The sequence below is a fragment of the Vidua macroura genome, chromosome 8, assembly GCF_024509145.1.
Source record: "Vidua macroura isolate BioBank_ID:100142 chromosome 8, ASM2450914v1, whole genome shotgun sequence".
Taxonomy (NCBI): Eukaryota; Metazoa; Chordata; class Aves; order Passeriformes; family Viduidae; genus Vidua; species Vidua macroura.
The window spans coordinates 21,835,560-21,857,459 of NC_071578.1; the positions used below are offsets into that span (position 1 = coordinate 21,835,560).

General features: G+C 39.2%; 1 long non-coding RNA gene across 1 annotated transcript; it reads left to right on the top strand.

Annotated features, from left to right (window-relative positions):
* The first annotated feature begins 6,712 nt into the window (after nucleotides 1-6,712).
* On the top strand, nucleotides 6,713-14,999 carry LOC128810839 (uncharacterized). Its single transcript, XR_008438154.1, has 3 exons — nucleotides 6,713-6,761; nucleotides 12,282-12,466; nucleotides 14,809-14,999. It is a non-coding gene; the product is annotated as an uncharacterized LOC128810839 (long non-coding RNA).
* The last annotated feature ends 6,901 nt before the right edge of the window (nucleotides 15,000-21,900 follow it).

Consider the following 21,900-nt stretch of genomic DNA (forward strand, 5'->3'; position numbering starts at 1 on the left):
TAAATTACTCATATCTGATTTTTGAGGCAACTGGAGGACATGTCTGAGTATCACTGCAATCATGCTATCTCCCAAGCTATAATGATTTCATAGTGGGCAGAGCCATGGTTTGTGGTTACCTCAGCAGATTCCTGGCCTTGCAGTTGAAATGGGTTTGGGCAACTTGTGATCATGTGGGCCCCTGCCTTCCTGTGCAGCCTCCTGTGGAAGTTGCATTTTTAAGCTGCCTGGATGCTGTGCCTGCTGTATCCACCTAGAAAAACAAAGTCCTTGTGCCTATGACACCTGTATAACGAGCATTGTTCTGACTGACTGGCTTCTCCCTTCCAGTTCATTTCAAGCATCTCTGGTAAAGTAATTTTCCTCTCATCACCCTGATGCTGTCACACCCACACCCTAATTGCAGCACCTTCCCATCAACTACCATGTCACCCTTATTACCACAGCAGTCCTCCATCTAGACTCTCAATGCTTTCCACCCAGCCCATTCCCCATGCACTGCTCTGTCCTCTCTCTCCCTCTAAATCTCCTGTCTGTATGCATAACTTAAAAATTTCTGCTCTTCTGTCACCAAAATTGAAGCAACCTTATATACCATTTTAAGATACAGGCAACAAATTCTTCCAGAGAAGGAGATAATTTGTATAGTTTGGGAAAATCCATAAGTTTTGGATTAGTCTGGGAAGTTTTACTAATAAGAATAAATGTATGTGTCAGTGGAATCTCATTGAGAATCTCCTCTCAAAATTCAGATTTTCTGCTGTGTGTATTCTTGCTAAGTTTCTGCTGTTTGCAAGCACCATGTATTAAAATCAATAGTGTTTGGTTTTCTAAAGGACAATTTGTTTCCAGATTAAAGCAGCATTTTAAAATCCATTGATAGAAACTTTGTTCTTGGGAAAAGAGGACATGACAATGATGCTGAAAGTACCTTTCTTTCTGATAGATCAACAATGGATTTTTTTTTTTTTATTGGCAGACACTACTTTGAATTATTCTTATTTCACCTATTTCTCTTCCAGATGATTTTAGTTTCAAAATTATACGCCAGTTCTTTCTCTACACATCACACAACTGGAACATTTAAATGAATTGTGGCATGCTTGTCATTAGAACTGAAAGTGTGCTGAGTTCCATGTCTCTGCATTACCATAAATTGTTTGAGACCTCTTTGCAAGACTTATTAAAATTGTTTTGAGGGATGTTTCCCACTGTTTGGTCTGGTTTTGGTCAGTATCTCAGTCATGGATAAGTACATTTTATTTTCTCTACACAGATGTTTTATCTGTCACATATAATGCCAATCAGATTAGGTAATTCCAGGTGATCTTGTCAGCTTGTTCTATATAAGTCTTTGCAGGACAGGCAAACTTATGGATGAAGTGCAGGAAATTCATTTGTCTTCTGTTCATTGTCATACTTGGCTGTCACAGAAAATCATTTCTCACAATACCATATGTGTTAGACCCATTATCCTGCTCTATGCTATATCACATGTATTTTATGTCAACTCATGCTTGGTTTTCACATTTTAGATTAAGAGGAGTGGCTGCATAGCATGGTCTGAAGGTGTTTATCAAATTCACAGCTCCTGTCACAATATGTCCTAAACAAATTAAAATAAACACTGTTGGTGTGCAGTCTGAGGCTGGGAATTGCTATTTAAAACAGTTATTCTAACAGTAGTTTGTTCATTTTAGGAGGAAAAGGGAATCTGTAAAGTATGAAACAAGTTCTTCCAGTCTTACAATATTATGTAGGCTGGGCCTAATTCTTTGGAAAGTATGTTAGGAAGAGAGAGAACACCTGCAGTTTGCATTGACTTGAACTGCACATAGGCTAGATGTTTAAAGGCAGGACTTGACACACAATACCTGTAGAAGTGACAGTAAGATTATCTTAGGTGTTAGCTTTCACAGTCTGTCACAGTTTTTTAAGTGACATTCAGCCAGCTCAGGTTCCTGCACAGGCGTTAATCTCACTGGGTGACTCTTCTGTGAAGAGGGATTCTGACTGATCATGTGATTCAATGAGAGTCGCAGAACCAGGCCCTAAGAGAGAAATGTTTTCAGCTTCCAATGGTTATCCTTATACCATGTGTCTCTTTATTGTTGGGGTGTTTTTGACATTCAAATCATATGTTAAAAGACCCATTTGGGTCCTGAGTACTGCTTAGGGCACAGATATCCAGAGTTCCTACTTGAATTTTGTTATTGTTATGACAATTAAGGATAATTAAGATGGGGGAGGGGGGGAATCTTAGCCTCAGTATGGTTTCTATTAATGATTTTTAACATTTGCACTGAATGGACTACATGTCTTTGAAAGATGAGCTTGTTGTGCTTTAGCATAGTCCTGTGATGTCATCTAAGCAGGAGAGCAGAGTTCAAATGTCCTGTCAGCCTGCAAGCTTGCAGAGGTGATCTGGGTGTCCTCGAGTATCTTAGGAAACCATATTTTTCTCTTCTTTCCCCAGACTTGAAGCATTTCTGTTCAGGATGATTATTTCATTTTGCTCCAGAACATAGACTTCTGACTGCTGAGGTTAATGTCAATCGGGACTGATTGCTTAAAGCCAGGAATAAATCCAAGAATTTATCCAAATGCAAGGAGCCTCTCTGCATGGTTTGCTCAGCCCTAGTAAATTGATTAGCTTTTCAAACTTTCTTTGCAAGAAGGAAGATCAGCTTTTTCTCCTTCCCTCCTCCTTCAAAAATAATGTTCTTTACAGGATGAAAAACTGTCATGTATAATGGAGACCCTAGGTGCATGCCATCAGTGCTGAGTGGACTTATGGCAGGGAGAAGAAAAGACATTAAGAGCAGTTGTAGACAGAATATATTAATGTATCTATTTATTATTTGTTTCTTTTTTAATAGAGGAAACATTCTAACAATTTATTTTATGAGATCCACCAGCCCTACTGGTAAATATAAGTTTTATTACCCAATGTGGGAACATAGGTGTCATTTTAGCAAACTGACCAGGGCACATCTCTAGTAAAATAGCAAATGGTATGGATTACAGGAGACCTTGTGACTGGGTATTGCTTAGCAACTACACGTGTTTAGATCACAGGCCTGGTGAGGTAATTCATGCTGGGGATGAATAGGTAGCATCTGACCACATAACACACACCATGTTCAAAACAGCTAACCCTTTCACTACCTTCTGGCAGCACCCTTACCTTTCTCTATTCCTATCTTTGTAAAGCACTGTTAAGGATGAGAAATGTAACCTTTTCATAATTTGGAGAATGTTGAAGCTCCTTCTTCTACAAAAGTTTGTTCATATGGAATTTCTGTGGTCTGGCTAGAATTACACAGGACAAGTCACAGTCAAAGAGTCAATGTTGCTGTAGGAATTTTTACTTTTTCCTTTTATATAGCACTCACTACATAACTACTACTACATAAAAAACTAATAGTCAGACCTAACCATGTTACCCATGTGTCACAAAGACGGTACCCTTGGAATAGAAAGGCATGTTTGTGGTAAGCGTTTTCTCATTATGTATTTTTTTCTGAGGTTTGAAAATGTTATGAATGTGTCCGTACATTCTTATCTGAAGTTGAAAAACTATGTTACATTACATTATGTAGAAGTCCTAAAGGACTTGACAAAGACTGTTCAGTGCTTTGTTGAAGACTACTGTAAGGATATAACCACATCCCCAGAACTGAGCATTATGTATGTTTGCAGTGACTTCTGGAAGAAGATATTGCCCAAACAGTGTGTGAATCTGCTTTTGTCCCAGGATGGAGAAGTGTGCGGTTTGTTCTTAAAAAAATAAGCAAATAACATGAAATATACCCGATCCCCTCACTAGTTTGAGTTCTTTTAAAAGCTTCCTGTATTTTCCTTGCTCTTGGCAGAGAAGTAAAAATACATTTTTAAAAACAAAATTGCAACCATTCATCCCTAACTAAGAAAAGTGTGATGTTACATAGTCCATCATTTCTATTAATATACTCGATCTAAGTGTTTAGGAAGTTTGATGGGCATCCTTGGTGTCCTCTGTTTTGGAGCATTCTGAGTGCCTCGAGGCTGAGGTACTTAACTGTGAAGGTTATGACTTTCTCAAGCACTGATTTCACTTGCAAATCAGGAACAGTCTTAATTAATAAAAAGGTCTTTCAGAACAGACAAACAAATTGTATGTTGTGGTCTGGCAGCGATTTTGAATTTGAATACCCTTCCCTTCCCCTCTACCCCTTTGCTAGGAAATTATTGAAAAGTGATTTTAATTGCCTAAAATTGTATTATTAAGCCCAGTTTTCAAAGCTGGCACTGTCCTCATGCACAAAACTACACAAACATGGTTCTGAGATGGTAAACCAATCATTTCTTTATCTCTCACAAATAAAAAAAAACCCCAGAATTAGGAGAGATTCTGCTCAGGCTATGCTTTGTAAAGGGATTCTTATTTAAATTGTAAGAAGAAAATTGTAAACCAAATAGAATAATGAAAAGTTGTAAAAATCACCTTATACCTGAAATTTGTAGCTTTGTTTGGAATTTGAAACTATCAGCTAAAATATTTCTGATTTCTGATAAAATATTTCTGATAAAACACATGAAGTGTTAACTAAACTAACAGCTCACATTGACACATATGTGAGCAAACTGCTGAAATGAGAACTCAGAGGTCTGCTCACTGTATCCAGAGACAGGACCAGACTCTGCATGTTTTGACTCAGAAAAAAAGTGTCAGTGTCTTCAGTACACCTAATTAATGTTTTTGGTCTATGATGATCATGTTTAAAATCTCACTTATGAAATGAAGCAATGTATGTGTGAGAAGCATCTGGAGTTGGGCTCATCTGCAGCTGTTGAAAGAGCAGTATCTTGCTGTTCAAATACTGTCCATCATTTCAGGATCTTACTGTCTTCCCAAGTCAACCTGTGACACCACTGAGGAAATAAAGATAGAAAAGAGGGAGATAATTTTTCCAATGTCTTTATAGGAAGTGTGCTGGGATTGGAGCCATCTCCTCCGAGTCTTGCTTCTTTTTCTTGATCAAAGGATTGCTCTACCTCTCCATAGAAATACAATGCTTATTTCAGCTGACCCTCTGTTCTGCAGGGCACTCTTTGTTTCAGATCTAAATTTAACTCTGTTTCATACACAGCTTGGCTTTTCATGCTGCTGTTATAATAAATTATAAATCTGAAAGGCTGATTCACCCAACAGTAAAAACTGTTACTGTTGCAGTATCATGGGAACATGATACTGTTTTAGAAACTGAGATTTGGGTTTTGTTTTTTTTTTTTAATTCAGGAGAGCCTTAAACCTTTTCCTCTGTGATAAATCCCAGCACCTGAACAGCTTTGCATAACTGCTGAAACAAATGAATGCTACCAAGCTGGTTTTGAATCTAGAGGTTGTGGAGTCGGGGTTATCTGAAATGTAAATGCAGATGGACCCCAAGGCTTTTTCCTTATTAGCATGATTTTTTAATGTTTCTTTTTCAATTGATATTCTATGGCCAAGGAGGTGAATTGTTTAGGGGAAGAAGAAAAGCTCACCCAAATCAATCTATGTAGGACCCTGTTGATTAACTAGGTGCAACTTGAACAAGTAGAGTTGAACGTATTCTCTACTTGCCTGTAAAAGCATCTCTGCATCCCCTGAAGGGTTTGGACCTGCACAGCACAACCAAAGTCCCTTTTCCCCTTAAAGCCAGACACAGCTCATGGATAGGATCTAGTGGAGCAGAGCCTCCATTTATAGCCCTCACAGTTTACACTCTCCATGTGGATGCAAGTCTTGTGTGCGGAACCTCAGCTGTGCTGCCTGCTTCAGCCCGTAGCCTCCATTGGCATGTAAACTGCACCTAAATCTGAAATGTGGGCTGTTCAAGGGCTGTTAGTTTGTTGGCCTTCAAATCTCATCTGTGAGAGCTTGTTCTTAGGAGGAGTAAATAACATCTGTTCTCCTCCTTTCCATCAAGGGCAGTCCCATAGCCTTTTGCAAGGAACTTTCAGCAGTCCTTCAGAGTTCAACAGCCTTGTCCTTGTCAATAGACATTTTGGGGAGGAGTGAGAAGGTTATAGATTTTCCCATAATATGGACTTGTCTGTCTTGCTAATGGAAGAATATTGCTGCAGTTTACTCAGAAGGTCTGTATGAAAATATTGAAACAAAAGACCTGAATGCTTGGGATGAAATTAGCATGAAGCAATGACTTCAGGACTGTTGGCTGCTTTACTGTTGCATTGAGTTGCTTGGTGAGTCTCTATTTATCTCTGTTTCCTAGTTTGTGTTTATTCCTTTACTGGCTCTTACTTTACCATCTTTTGTGCATTCAAATAACAGTGTAACATAAAATATGTCTCTAATACATATTTTTAGATGCTACATATAAACAATACATTAAAGACCAGTGTAGGTCTTTCCAAAAAATCCAGTGTTTGATTGGTGTGGGGTGGCTGGAAAGGTTGTGTGTTTTTAAGTAAAGCAAACCATTAAATTGTGAATCTGACAGAAAGCATTGTGCTGAAGACTGGGACTTGTCATATCAGTCTCTTGACTGATGGATATGTCCCTCATTTGGAGGCCTTTTCTCTAGATGTCTTTCATAACATGATAGTAGCAATACACTTTAACTTGAATTAATTTTAAAACTAATTAAAAATATTAATTTAAATTATTTTTTCCAGAACACCTTCTTGAAAAATCAGTTGATCTGTGGAAAGGGAGCCAGCCAGAGACAGTGCTGAAACTATGCTTTTGATCTGAATACCCACCTAATGCAAAGGTCAGACACAGACTGCATCTGGCTGCCATCTCTTGAATGAGCAATTTCAATCCTGTTCCATGTCTCCATACACTCCTGCAGGGAAAATACAGAGTTAGGTTTAAGTCTGAAATTCTTAAAATCTTCAAATATGAATCCTAGGTAACACATTCTGCTAACTGCACCTAATATGTAACAATGGTGTCAGAAAATGGAAGGAAGGAAGAGAACAGTTCATTCACTGTAGGGTTTTGTTTGTTTGATAAATGGCAGCTTGTCTAGGTACAGTGTTAGCAGTAATTTTCAATTTGATTGAATAATTGGGAAAGGAATACATTGCTCCATTCACTCAAAGTTAATTAGCAGTAGGAGGAGGCTGCTACTTCTCCACAAAACATGCAGGTGTTGCTCATATTCTGACTGCTATAAATTGTACAAGTGAGGATGGGGTTTAAGGAATTGAGTGGTGTGATGGAGCAGGAAAAACAATCAGAATAAATCTGTGGGAGGATCCTTCCCTTTTTTTTGACTGAGGAACGCATTAAGTGTCTACCTAGTAAAATGTCAATTGAGATCAAAGCTTCCAAGCCATGTCCAGTGGTAGACTGATTTAAAGGGAAGTGTTCCAGGAAATAGAAGAGGCATAGAAAGGATGATAGCTTCCGAGGCTTGTTGGGGAAGATGAAATGACAGGAGGACAAGGCTGTTGTACCAAGTGGTCTAAGTGACAAACTGTTTAGATTGTCAAAACCCATTTGGCTGTCACCCAGTGCTGAAGACACAATAAAATCCATTGATGTTCATGTTGTCAAATGACCAAAAATGCTGCTTGATGTTAAGATTGCTGACGCATTCTGGGCCTTGCTTTAATCAAAACCAACCCAGACTCACAGGTTAAATGCTTAAGTGCACATTCACTGGGCTACCACCAACAGGCTCTCTCAGAAGTCTAGTTCCATGCTGAGGACCTAAAATCCAGGCTGATGGATTAGAATGGAGCACATATTCTTCTAGGATATGTTAGGAAAGACAACAGCTCTTAGCCCTTCCTCATTTCTGAAAAGTGAGATTGTAATTCTAAGCCTCATATGTTCAAGGCTGTAAGTTTTAAATGCAAGTTACCAAGGTCAGGGTCTGAGAAGATACATTCTAAATTGCAAAGAGGGATGGGAAGTCAGAAGACAGAGGCTCCTCTGAATTCCCTGTTGGCAAGCTTTATTTGGTCCCTGTTGAGGGTGCTGGTGCTGGCTTCAGGCACTCATTTTTGGTTGCCTTACTCTCTCCACATTCCATGAGCAGGCATTATAACAAATATTAGAATGTAAGCATCCTTCATGGGCAAATCTGGCTTGCTGAGTACTTCAGAACTCATTTTCCCCTCCAACCTAAACAGAGGGAACTTTACTCCTTTCAGCTGTGATTTTTACCTCATAATATCCTTAGTGCAGTAGAAAACAGGCGACCTGGTTGCAAATTAAGGTCAGAATTGCAGTGTGTGTATACACATGGTTTCTACCATCAGATAAATACACAGATAAACATGTGGTAGCTATTTTAATCAATCATACCCTGGGAGCTTTGCCCACTGTGTTCCCAAGAACAGGGTGCAAAATGCATCACTCTAAAGAAATTCCACACATTGCAGCAAGTGACCCCTTACCAAAAGCAGGGCTGAGAAAAACTGTAATTTCCTTATTAGAATCACATGTCATCACCTTGCCAGCTACATTCTTGAATGCTCCTCAGCTCTTTTTTTGCACTGGCTTCCCACAAACACTGCACATAAAACCAGGGTGACTCACAGCATCCTTCTATGTCAAACAATTCTCCGAAAAAGCTGTGCTGGAGTCATTTGATGCCGTGTTTGCTAGTGCCCTGGAGGCCTCCAGGCAATCCCCAAGTCAGCTGAGTTCATGTTACCAGAGATAAGTAGTTGGCACTCAGACTGCATGCCTGCACAATTTTGACTTCTTTTTAGTCATAAAGTCATTTTCCAATTTATTTAGAAATCACATATTGCTCACCAAATATAGGAAATGGGTCACATTGCAGTCAATATTCTCCAGGTGCCCTATGGTCAGGTCTGATTGGTGACTCATTCAGAAGCTCCTTTTGGCTTTGGTTCTTCTAGCTGAGCTATTTGCAGCAAGCAGTGTTTGTGGGTGGCAGATAACCATATTACAAATGTGAGTAAACACTAATTATTTACAGGATAGATAATTGCCCAGAGGAGCAATGATCACCAGGTTTCCTCATTTTCCCATTTTCTTCTTCTGTCTCCCCAAATTTTGGATTTTTGCCTTGTGGAAGCAAATTTCTCAGAGTTAAAACATGGAAAATGTTGAGAGGGTCAAGGAAGAAACATTTTCTGGACAGCACCTTCAGGGAAGTCTGTTTTCAAAACTTTGAGGACTATATTAAAGCTGGAACTGTGCAGAGGGAGATTTTTACTTTTTTTACCTTGGATCCAAGTTTACACAGAAGCCTTGATGTTTTTAGAAAGTATGGCATCAAAGGAGCCCTGAAACTCCCTTTTAGATGATGGATTGGGGTTCTCCGAAGCATAGATCTCCAGCAAAACTGCTGAAAAAGGCAGTGAACTATCTGAACAACAAGCCTTTATTTACTCAGGTCCTGTTAACCTCAGCCCCCTCTCAAATGATTAGCAGGGTGTCTCCTGGAGGAAGCTGTGGTGCTCCTCACTCAGTTGGCCTTGCCTGCACTTTCAAGGCATGACCAAGCAGCTTTTCCCATGGGCCCCAGAGGACTGTGTGCTATGCCTCAGCATGAGGAAGCAGAACAAGATCCTCCAAGGGAGTATACTTGTCAGTTCTCTCCAGGATGGGAGAGCTATCCAGGACATGTCCATACAAGGGGGCTGGAGTTCACAAATGAGATGGCACAAAAATACACTGGTGACCGCTGTATGTGCTGGCACAGCCACCAGACAGTAAAGGCTGGTCATGCAATTGGATGTATTTGGCTTGGAATATATATAAGACATAGGATTTAATGATCAGTCTGTACTCTTCCTTGAATCCAAACAGACACAGGCAAAGGTTAAAACCTTTCTTTTGCAAAGAGGATTTTTACTTTTCTGAAATCACAGCCTTCCACCTGCTGAGCTCCAATTTCTGAGTCTAAAAATGCTCTTCAAAGTCCCACCTTCAGTTTTCAAATACACTCCTAAAAATTGTCTCTCTGTATGACCACCCTAACTTCCAGTGAAATTTTAATAGGTTGCTGCACAAAATGTGAATTCTAAGATTATAGAGCTTCTCTTGTTATCAGTAAAAAAAAAATCAGAGCTAAAAGACTCATGGTTTCACTGCAACTTTTACACAGAATGAATTTAAATGTTAACTTTGCAGCTTCAGTTTCATTTAAATATTAGTGAATGGTCACTCAGTTGTCAATAGCAAGAGAGAGTTCATCTGGATAGCATAACTTCATCTCCCATCCTGTCCTAGGGATGGAATAGGAACTCACAGCAGAAGCACAGCTTCAAGCTTCGAATCCGCTCAGTACTGGAGCAGCTCAGGACATAGTAACACTGGAAAAGGGAAAAATTTCTATAGGCAGATTGCTCTGCTGGAATAGCTACTGCCTGCCTGAAAGCCCAGCCATTGTTTTGGAGCCACTTTAGGTTACTGCCTGTAATGTCAGTAAGGACAGCCCAACAGTTGGTGAAATCCTCCATCATGTTAGATTGCCATGTTTCTCATGGTGATGTCAAGTGAGAATTCAAAGAGAAAGTCAATTGACCTGTTATTATACATGTACAAGATATGAGTGTTATCTTTCTAGTGCACCCAAAATAATTCTTATCTTTGAAAATGAGTTACTATGTATGTCCATGCTCAAGGGCAGCCCTGAGAGTGCATGAGACAGAATGAAAAAGCCATCATGCATCTCCCCTTCCCATTAAGGAGACTGAGTTCTGTTCTGAGCCAGAACAGCTTGCATAAGAACATAAGTCCAAATTATGGAAGTTATTTTGATAATGGTGTCAAGTCTAGGCAGGTTTTGAGAATGCCCATGTCAGATATGTAAGGACTCTGGAGAACTTTTGCATCTGTTAATACTAGAAATTTTGAGTCTACTGTCCTTGTGTTCATTAAAATGAGGTCACTACAATAGGCTAGCAGTATTTCACAATAAGCAAAATTATTTTATAAGCATGAACACAATTCCTCTGTGTCTGTGTCCTTTTGTCTATAAATAGCCATATTTTGCATCCTTTCACCCTTTAAAAAAAACCAAACAGACAAACCACAAACAACAACCTCCCCCTCCCCCACAACCAGCCAAGCCTCAAAGCATCAATGGAGCACAAAGAAGCTTGTCTGTGCCAGCTAACCAGCTAGTTTGGTGTAGCATAAGGTGCAGGAAAGGAATGAATGTGACTTGTTGTGACTGATTAAGAGGGGCAAGGAAGGAGCATGGGGAACAATGAATGCATGCTGTGTGGAGTGTGCATAGTCCTGGAAAGTAAGAGAGTGAAATGCTGCTGAAATATTGATAGGGTGGATAGGATCTGGAATGATTGACAGCATGTGTGTGTGTCTTGGCAAGTTTAATTGGATTTGTTGGGGTAGAGGGTGGAAGAATGTGGTGCATTTCCTTTTATGGGTTTCTTTCTTTCAGTCTCTTCTTTTCTTTTCTATAGAATTGACATTCAATGCATATACTTTTCATTGTCTGCATAGAAAACCTGGTCTTTATTCCCCTAAATTTTAAGGTTGAGGGAGCTGCATAGTGGGGATGAAAAGAGATGTAAAACAGCTTTCATTGCTTTTTATTTACTACTTGTCTTCACTCTTCAGTGAGCAGTCATGCCTAGTGAGACTGGTGACTTGGAGGAAAAAGAAAAAAAGAGGATGTAATTGAATGGTGACTAAATGAATTTCAGTATTATGATGCCCATCGTAACAGGAATTCTTCCATTAGGACTTGTGTATATGCTCTACTGAGTATTACTGTGTTTTTCTTTTTGGCTTATCATCAGTAACCAGATTCCTATCATCCTGCCACAAGATGGGAAATTGGGGCTCTACACACAAAGGTCTTAGTGAGTTATGAAGTCTGGACCCTCAAAATGCTGATCACCCCAGTGCCCGTTCAGCCTCCTAACTTTTGCTGAAACAAGTGGGCATCTGTGGAGAGCTGCCTCAGTTGCTTTGAGGGTCAAAGCCTGGATTTCCAAGTTTCCAGCCACAGTGTATGTGGGTTTTCTCTGCAAGGCTGTCTTTTAGCCTTCTTTTCTCTGTCATGCCTTTCTGCAGCACAAGTATACTGTGCTTTTAAGCAGAACTGTTGAACCATCTGTTCTGTTCCCAGTTGTGACTTCCCATTCTAGTATAAATCAGTAATTCCTCTGATGTCAAAACTAGAAAGCAGAAAACCTATCTTGATTGCTGATATCTGTAAAGTTGGGGTTTTTATGGGTTTTGGTTTGTTTTATGTTGTTTACAGGGCTTTTTTTGTTTTGGTTTGGGTTTGTTTTTTTTTTTTTTTTTGTCATGGATTTTGGTGTTGTAGGTCAGAGAGCTGATGCTGAGGATGACAGCTTCCAAGATGTTTCAAAGTGAGAACCTCAATTGCTGCTCCTGGGCTCAGTGGGAGAGAAGCCTGGTGTGAGTGTGAGTGAAGGAGCAATGAATCCAGGAGGCTTCCCTTGTGTGGTGAAGATCAACAACTACTGATAGAGGACACTGCATCAAAAGGTAAAAATTTTCACTTGCTCCTGTTCTGAGTTCAGAGTGACTCATTAGCCAAAGACTTGGTAATCCTTCTCAAACTTGTGATCTTTCCAAGCCTTTGGACATATACTTCAGAGATTTTGTTTCTTCCCTTCTTTCTGTTTCACTCTGCCCCATAAGCAAGCTTAACAGTCTGTGAAAACCAATGGGTTGGTAGCTATAAGGAGGGGGGACTTAATGACATGTTCAGTCATCTCTGAGGAGATGAAGCCAAACATGTGTCTGGTAGCAGGATATTTTTGGAGCTGTTTGTCTATTTTCAAATAACAAGTTTAATGTAATAATGTCATTACACAGCTCTAAATTCAAGGATGTGTTTTCACTAGAACACAATAGAAGCCAAGATATCAGTCAGCTCATTTTCATTGCAGTAACAGCCAGTTTCACTGGCAGAAGTATTTCTGAATTTTGTGCTTTTAGTTACTTAAGGCTGCTTCTGGTGTGAGATAAATATATCTTCCTGAGAACAATTAAAGACTTCTGGGGAAAAAAGAGGCAAAGTATAGGAGAATAGTCTGCTTGTTTGTTTGTTCTGATTTTTTTGTATTAGAGTGTAAGCTAAATTCAATTTCTGAGTAAAATTGTTGATGCAAGAAACCACACATCATTTTTTTGCTCTGGATGTTGTACTTCCTTTCTTATTAAAAACCTGCATTTCGGGAAAAAAAAAACCCAAACAGCAGAGGTATCATTCATGAAGAGTCAACCAATGTCTTTATTGCTTCACTAATCAACAAACATCTATCTCTGCTTGCTGCAAATTTGCTCCCATTGCACCAAATGTTAACTCTTTATTCTTAGCACCCTCTGCTGTGGACAGCTATAACAACATCATACTGAATTATTCTTGGCTTATAGCTTGTGTACTTCTTTTGTACCAAAGGGTTTACAAATGTAATAAAACTTATATCAATGGAGCTGCATGAATATGATATGAAAAATGTATTCTTGCGTTAATCTGGAAAGTAACTTTCTTTTCAAATGTTTACTGAAGGAAAGATGTATAGAATATAAATAAAAGGTTCTAAATTGTTGTAGATTACAGAGGATCCCAAACCATAATGTTAACCTTTGCAAAAGAGAAGTGTAGGCAGGCAACCTTGCTTCAGTCTGGAGACCAGCTCCAGGTTGGTGAGTCCATAAGAAAAAACCTATATTTGCCACATGAACTGATCATATCACATCTACCTCTGGTGATACCACTTCTAAAAGGTCAAAATAGACAAGAAGTGAAGAGTGAGTGTAATATATCTGGGGTGCATGGGCACAGTATCACCAGCTGGACAAAAGAGGTGACTGTCCCACTCTGCTCTGCATCGATGCGGCCTCACCTTGAGTCCCGGGGGCATCGCGTATTAAAAAAAGACATTATTAAACTATTAGAAAGCATCCAAAGGGGGGCCACAAGGAGGTGAAGCCAAATGCAAAGTGGCTGAGATCACTGGGTCTGTTCATCCTGGAGAAGAGGAGACTGAGGGCAGACCTCACTGCAGTTAGAACTTCTTCCTGAGGGGAAGAGGAGGGGCAGGCACTGATCTCTTCACTCTGGTGACAGGATCTGAGGAAATAGCCTGAAGGTGAGGCAGGGAAGGCTTTGGTTGGATATGAGTAAAAGCTTCTTCACCAGACAGTGGTTGGGCACTTGAACAGGCTCCCCAGGGCAGTGGTCACAGCACCAGCCTGACAGCTCAAAAAGTGTTTGGACAATACTCTGAGGTTCCTGGTGTGACTCTTGAGGTGTTCTGTTCAGGGCCAAGAGTTGGACTCAATTATTCTGATGGGTCCCTTCCAACTCAGCAGATTTTATGTTTCTATGATATCAGCCTAATTGATAATAAAAATATTGCAGGGAATATACTTTAAAATCAAACTCAATTATTGTATCTTTCCAGTTCAATTTTTTTAATCTCAGTGACAGGGGAGGATTACATTTAATTTTAGCAGAGGTACAGTCTGAAAACTGAAGGAAGAAACTATTTCTAGAAGGTAAGTTAAGAATGACAAATTCTTTCACATTTGATTATAGACAGAATTTCCTCCTTAATGAAGCAAATTGCACCTTAGATCCTCATTTGGAAACACAGTTTCTAATGAACCTTTCTTTCTTCTCCTTCATCTCACATTTTGAACCTTTCTCCAGCTCCTGTCAGGCTTGGAGGCCAACCTGATGGCTTTCCCAGAAGGGTGCTTTTGAAAAATGCAGTAATTTCAGAATAGACATAAGCAGTTCTCTGTACTTTCAGTGTTTTCCTTTACATGATTAAGTATTTGATATCAACCCTCCCTTCATATTTTCTGTTTTCTAGAAAGCAGCATGTGTAACAGCAGTAAGAGTAAGAATCAGCCTTACCCTTCTCACTCCTGCAACTCCATCTGCTGATCACTCATATGAGAGCTCTAACATCAGAGCTGCTTCTGAGCATTATTGAAGATGTGGAACAGTGAAATCTTTTTTGTCAAGCCTCCAAGAGCAAACAGCAGCAGAGATGAGATTTTGAATATGTTGGTAATACTGCTCTATTGATCTCAAAACACTTTACAAACATTAACTAATCAAGCTTTAAAACAACAAAGTAAGTTTGCATTAATGACACCCATTTAGCAAATGAAGAAGTGGAGGTAAACAAAGGGTGAAATGACCAGAGTCAAATGATGAGTGAAGGTCAGAAGAAGGTCTTCTGTTTTCTATTTATTCTGCTTTTATGTGAGCTCATTGAGAAAATTTTTGCAGTGGAGCTTGCAGCCATTTTAGTTTGAAACATTTGGACATTTTATCGCAATCTTGAGCTTTTCTTACAAGAATCAAGGTAATATAAAAGCTCATAAAAGTAATGAACGTTTTTAGGCTCCCAGGTCCAGCTTTGATTTTCAAGAGGCAATTTCTTATAGCAGAATGGGGCCAGCAGTGGTTGTGGGCTGTTCTGTGTTGTGAGCCTTTTTTCCCCATTTGTGTTTTCCTGGGGGTGCTAGATTGACAGAAAAGTGCCTTAAGCTTCAAAATGGGAGCCCCTTTGTGTGGGCTTGACACTGATGTCATGCATCTATCCCACCCTTCCTACAGGAGGACTGAGGCTTTCTCAAGGGATTGCTCTGCTCTGGTGATCCCAGCCAGTCTGTGAGCCTCAGGGGCTGCTACAGAGTGGAATGGCTTAGAGTCAGTGGAGCAGCCCTGGATTAAAATCAGTGTTAAAAAGTGGAAGATCGGGCACACAGTAAGTGAATAATGCAGACCAGTGCTGACCCAAACAGAGGATGGCAGCTTAGAACAGGTTCCTTGGAGACATTAAGTTATCCTTGGAAAGGGAGGTCTCAAAGCCAAGCCTTATACTTTCTTAATGGGTTTCATTAGGAAGAAATAAAAGGAACTGGGAAAAAAAGACATGTAGCTTAAAAGGGAACAGCGTCAGCACAGTCTAAAATTTGTTCCATTTTTCAATAAAAGAAGCCAATGCTGCCTTGAAATTCATGTCCCTTCAAAGTTCAAGGAGGCCTGTATTGTTGGCCTGCTCAGTCAGAACGCTCCAGCCACTTATTGTATGTGGAATGCACTCCAGGGACTGACTGAAAAAATATGATTTAGTGAAAGCTTGTACCCAAAACACATCATTGGCCTCTGATCTCTGAACATTTAAATATTTCAAGCTTACAAGCGGACGCTGTCACGAGGACAGACCCTGATCCCTAGCTGATTCTAGAACATCTGTTGAGGCATTTACCAAGTTAATAGATTAGCTATGAGAATCAGGCAGGTGTTTTTCACCAAAGCCAGAAAACATCAAAATCAGATTGCCCTCCAAGTCTTTCAGCACAGGCAATCGAGTTAGAATGACTCATAGAGTCTAACAGATAATAAAACACACATAACATTTGCTTTAAGGTACAGGTGGGGATATTTTGTACTGCACTTAGGAGAAAGAAAAACTAACTCTATTTGGGAATAGAGTAATTGAATACAGATGGGAGGAGGCAAATGAAAGAATTTAGCAAATATCTCAGTGGAATAGCTAATGGGAACGAGACAGAATAGGAAATTAAAAATTATTCGAAGCAGATGGACCATTCTTTGAGTTTTTTAAAATTTATTAGGGCTGCGAAAAAAATGTGTCTGTTTATTTTCCACGGCCATGAAATTAATGACTTGGTGAGTTGTGCTTGTGCAATTTTATGACTGCCATGTCATTTGTCATAATTTGGGTTCTGTTTGATATGGATTTATGAATATTTCCTCCCCCCAGCATGATTTATGGGTGTTGGTCATATGTGAATTAGACTGTCACCTTTAGTATGAAAAAGTACAAATGACAGATTATAAAAAAAAAAATGCTCAAGTCCTTAGTGCTGGAAAGCAGAGTTCACAATTCCCTGCTCTGCTTCTTCGTTGGAAGTTTTTGTTTGGAGCTACGATTAAATGTTTGGACTTGAGTCAAGCATATGGAAACATTGAGAGGTCTTGAATAGATCTGAACTCATCTGAACTTCACCTGTGAAACTCAGCTTGAGTCATCCTTTCCTTGTATTATGCATTGGAAAAAAAAAAAAATCTGTATGCTACTTGCTGTAGGAACAACTGATTTACTGTACCGGAGCAGCAAGTTGGCCTTGAAAATTTGCTGTCCTGCTTCCAGTAGTGGCTAACTCTGGGTGAAGCTTCCATGAAAAGTGGAAATAATCTTACACAGTATGTTCAGTTACGCAGCACTGCATAGTTGAAGGAGTGAAGTTAAAGGACATATGAAACAGGCTGTATTCCTGTAATAATAATAGTATTCTAGGTTTAGATCCAAAGCACTAACTTTTATACTAGCTGTTATCACTTCCATGAAAACTACTACTCTTTGCTATTTATTTTGCAATGTGTAGCAGCAGCATGCACCAATTTAGGACAGAAGGAGAAGCACAGTTGCTCCTGGATTTGAGCCACCTGACTTCAAGCATAGAACTGTGGCACCTAAGTTAGTACCTAATCACCCAAGGCTCCCCCATTGATTCTGGAAAGTGATATGCACCTCCAGAGGCTAATTCAGCCCACGTGTCTTCATGCATTGACTATGCAGGCAGAGAAAAACAGTACCCCTTCCTCATTTAGATCCCCAGTTTGGTCTTTTGGTCTAGAAATTCATGTGGGAGGAATTAGAGGCCAGCATGGGATACAGCTTTAAAAAGAAGAAACAATACACCTTGCGTGTCAACAGCACATTGCCAAGCATCTTGCATTTTGAGCTAGCAAATGTTTCCTTTATGGGGGATACAACAGGTTCCTTCTACAGTTCTTGGACAACTGTTTGCTGAGGCCCAGACAGCATTGCTTTTTCAGTGGGAGGCTGATAATTCTTACTGAATATCTCTGCACTTGTGGAGAAAGGATGGTTACTTTACAGGGAGCCACCAGGGCACTCTTTGCATGTCTTGCTAGCACCTATTACCTCTAAGGCTAATTGAGTTCCTCTTTTTTTGTCTTGTTTGTTTTTGATAGTTAGTCAAGCAAGAACCTGCATTAGCAGGTCACGTCTGATGTTGTGATGATGCTTCACCGTGGTGATATGCAGCTGCACAAAACTGGACTACCTTGCAAAAATAAACTTGGCACTTGTATTTGAATTAAAAAGTCTTAGAATCATAGAACCATTTAGGTTGGAAAATTTAAGATCATTGAGTCCACCGCTGTTACTTTGCTGACTCGTCAAGAAACCTGCACAACTTTTGGAGAAAGCTTGGCTCGTCAATTGTGGTACGTTGATGTATCAGAAATATTCTATTTGCTTCGGCTGATGAAACTTGTATTCATCTAGCACATCTAATCAACCTATTCCCAAGCTCCAAAGCTACTTTCACAGTGTAAAAGTAGCTGTTCTTTAAGTTGTCTGGCAGTTCCAAAGTGCAAATTTTTCAGAAGACAGAAAACTGAAAAATTTCAGTTTCAGTCAAGTAAAAATTGACTAAATGAAAATAAAATGCACTGCTTAGGATTTACCTATGTTTAATAATTTTTTTCCCTACTTGAAAAATGCTTCTGAACAAACTCCTTTTAAATCTTTTTTTTCAGAAATAGTTTTTTTAAATTACCAGAAGTCAATAATTTCAGTCATTTTCCTATATTTCAGGGGTTTTTTTCCCTGTATGGAAATGAGGAAAATGAAGCAAATTTGCAGAACCTTTTGTTTCAACAAGCCTGCATTTATGTTCCCCAAATTTTTTTGTCAAAGCATTGAGTCTAGATTATTTCTCATAGTTACTTTTCTATTTTTTTCACTTACTAGATGGATTGTCTTGTCAATTTTGCATTATGTTTGACCATATTTTGAAGTCAGTGAGCTAAATACAAAATCCTTTTCTGTAAAAACATGTATACTAGGTTTGGAGTGGAGAAAGGAGAATATGAGCTGTTGGATAACAGTAGTGTTCTCACTGAGCTTAGATTGAAGCTGTTTTGTCAGTATCTGGCACTTAAAAGGCCAACCTGCTCCTACCCTGTTACCATAAAGAAATTTGCCAGGAAGGCAGGTGTCTAACTATACAGGCAATCAGATTACAGAGCAAAGTAATCATGATTTCTGATTTTCAGCATAGGTTGCCACATTAGCACATGTACTTTGGAAGAGAGGGAGAAGTAATCAGAGCAAGATAAGGACAAGGGTGGAGATCATTTGAACCAGTACGGTTATAATAGGGTAGTAAATTTTATGCAGCTTTTATTAAACCATTTTGTTTCTTTTATACTAAATATAGGGTAAAGCTGTCTGAAAATGAGAAAATTCCTGAGTTTGCTTTCATTTGTTTTTAAGAGTTATTGAAATGTAGCAGTGTGTTTCTTGGGAGGCACCATTTGCACACACATGTCTGCAACTCTGAGTGAGTCACAGCTGCAGAGTTTCTTTAAGGCATGCATGCTTGGCTTTGACATGCTGAGATTTATGGTGAGATTTAAGTTCTTGTACCAATGGTGACGTTTCCTGAATAGTTTTCATCCAGATGGTCTCTGAGAGGATAAGGTTTAACAAGATTTATTCACTGAGAGGGGGCAATGTGAATTAAAATTACAAGGGGTACTATATATACACTAATTCTTTGCCATTCACTGCCTCGTGAAATGTAGAAAATCCTTGCTCTTCATTCTCCCAAACGAAGTTAAATGGAGTTGCTTCTTTCAACATACTGTTCTACTCTGAGCAGATTAGGGCTCTGGCAAACAAGTGCTATTAATTTTGTTGGGGTGGAGGAAGGGGTTACTGCCCTTAATGTCTAACCTGCCACTTTGCCTCAGACTTCCACCTTACTAGTGGAGGCAGCAGATGTAAGCAAGTGCCAGTTTATCAATTGTTACAGTTTGCAGACCATTGGCAGTTAAAATTAATGTGCTGGCTCAGAGCTCTGTGGATGACGGCTGGACCACATCGCTTTCTGATGGCTCTGTTTCAGCTTCTGGTGGGGGACTGCTGCAGACAGCTGGGAGAGGTAACCTCTTAAGCCATTATCACTAAATCCAGCACAACCTCTCTGAGTGAGCTCCAAGCCTACAGCCTTTGAGAGCTGTTACCCACACTGTTTGGGGTCCTGAGGCTGTATCTTCAATGGGTTACTTAATTAGCGGAGCACCAACAATTGGTGCAGGCTGAGTATCTAGGCATGCTAATTCAGATTGTGATTGCCGAGCCTAGATTTTCTGGAAAATTATACATATTAAAAACAGAAGTATTGATGTTATTTCACACTAAAACCTTGTCAGTTTTTATAAGGCTATTGACTCACAGTGAAACTGTTAAGCACATGCTTAACTGCTGCAAGGTAAGTATCTTCATCAAAGAAAACTAACAGGTATTGATGCCGTGCTTAAAGCTAAACAGTTTGTAAGCGTTTTGTTGGACAGAGTCAGCTTTATTGTTTTTCAGGTTTTTCTATTTAAAATACTGTTAAGTGGCTGTGGAACCTCTAGAATTAGATGTTTATTCAAGTTCTATTAAAAAAAAAAGGAAGCTGAGTTGAGGTATTAGAGGTCAGTGTCTTTTATTCATGTGCCATTTTCCTGATTTGCAGGCTGAGTTTTGTCCCCATATCTAGAAGTATTGGAAGTATCTTAACAGTTAACAATTTAGTTTCTTTAGCAGGATCAAGACATTTCAGTTTGAATTTCATAATATCGAACCAAAACTCGAGTGACAGAAGGCAACAAGTTCATCCTAGAGGAGCATTTATAGGCAAATATAATGTCCTGCTTGATAAGAAGAAAAACAAATTGGCAGCATATATTGCCTTTACCACTTTGAGCTTGTTCAAGGTTGGTGGGTTTTTTTATTGTTTTGCTTTTCTATCTCATATTATTTGCAGAAATACTTTTCATTCATTGCCCGTTGCATGTTGAGCTCTAACGTAAGATCTTCACAATGAGTGATTTTCTTGAGTCCTCCAGTGTCTGAGTTGTCAGTTTGTGATTCTTCTATTTTTGAAAGGTAGCTACTCAGTGTTTCATGAAGTTGTCTTCATATGAAGTGCACTTAATATTGTTTCAATTTCAGCAGTTGCAAGTACAGGTACTGAAAAATCACTAATTGCTTTTATAATAATGGGCTGGTGAACAACACATTTTTAAAACAATGGGAGAATAAGGGAGAAGATTTTGTGATTGTTCTTTATGTATAAGAATGGACAGTCTGAGTAAAATTTAAAAGAGTTAGTAATTGTAATTAAATAGGTCTCATTGTATTGTAGCAAGTTAAAAATGTGCCTCTTGCTGTAGAGCTTGCATTAATATTGTTTGAGAGAAGTAGCATCAATGCACTGTAATAGACTTTTATTAATAGGCCAGAACAGTCATCAGTCTCTGGGTTGGTGTGATAGCTGAATACAGTGAACATGAGCATCTTGACAAGCAAGTAGCAAAATCTATCAATCACTTTCAGCATGAAGATGCTGTGATAATTAGGTTTACACTGGTAATAAAATATGGATAAATAAAGTGTTCAAAGCCATGGAAAATGTAGGGTCCATAGTGAATATCCTATGAAATATAAAAGAGGGCATCACCATAAATTCATCTAGCTGTGTAGACTGAGATCATTATTCTCTTGACCCATCTTGCTATTTTTAGAATAAAATTCATGCATTTTTCAATCAGCACTGTTCAATGGTAAAATCACTCCAAGGCTTAAAGCTTAGGTTGAATTCTTTTCTTGCTGTGCTCATGTGCAAGGTTGTTCAGTGTCCTTCCTGTTGATGGTGCTGATGCCCTCAGAACAGAAGTGTGGTGGCATGTTTTAGTTTGTGCTAGTCACTTTTTCTTTCCAGTACTGGCCAGATAAAGATTACGGTGTGTTCTGCTTCCTTTTATGCTGCTCTATGTGGGTGGTTGGCTCCATTTATTTTGGTGGAATTACTCTAAATTTATGGTTTGAGGAAAAACAAAC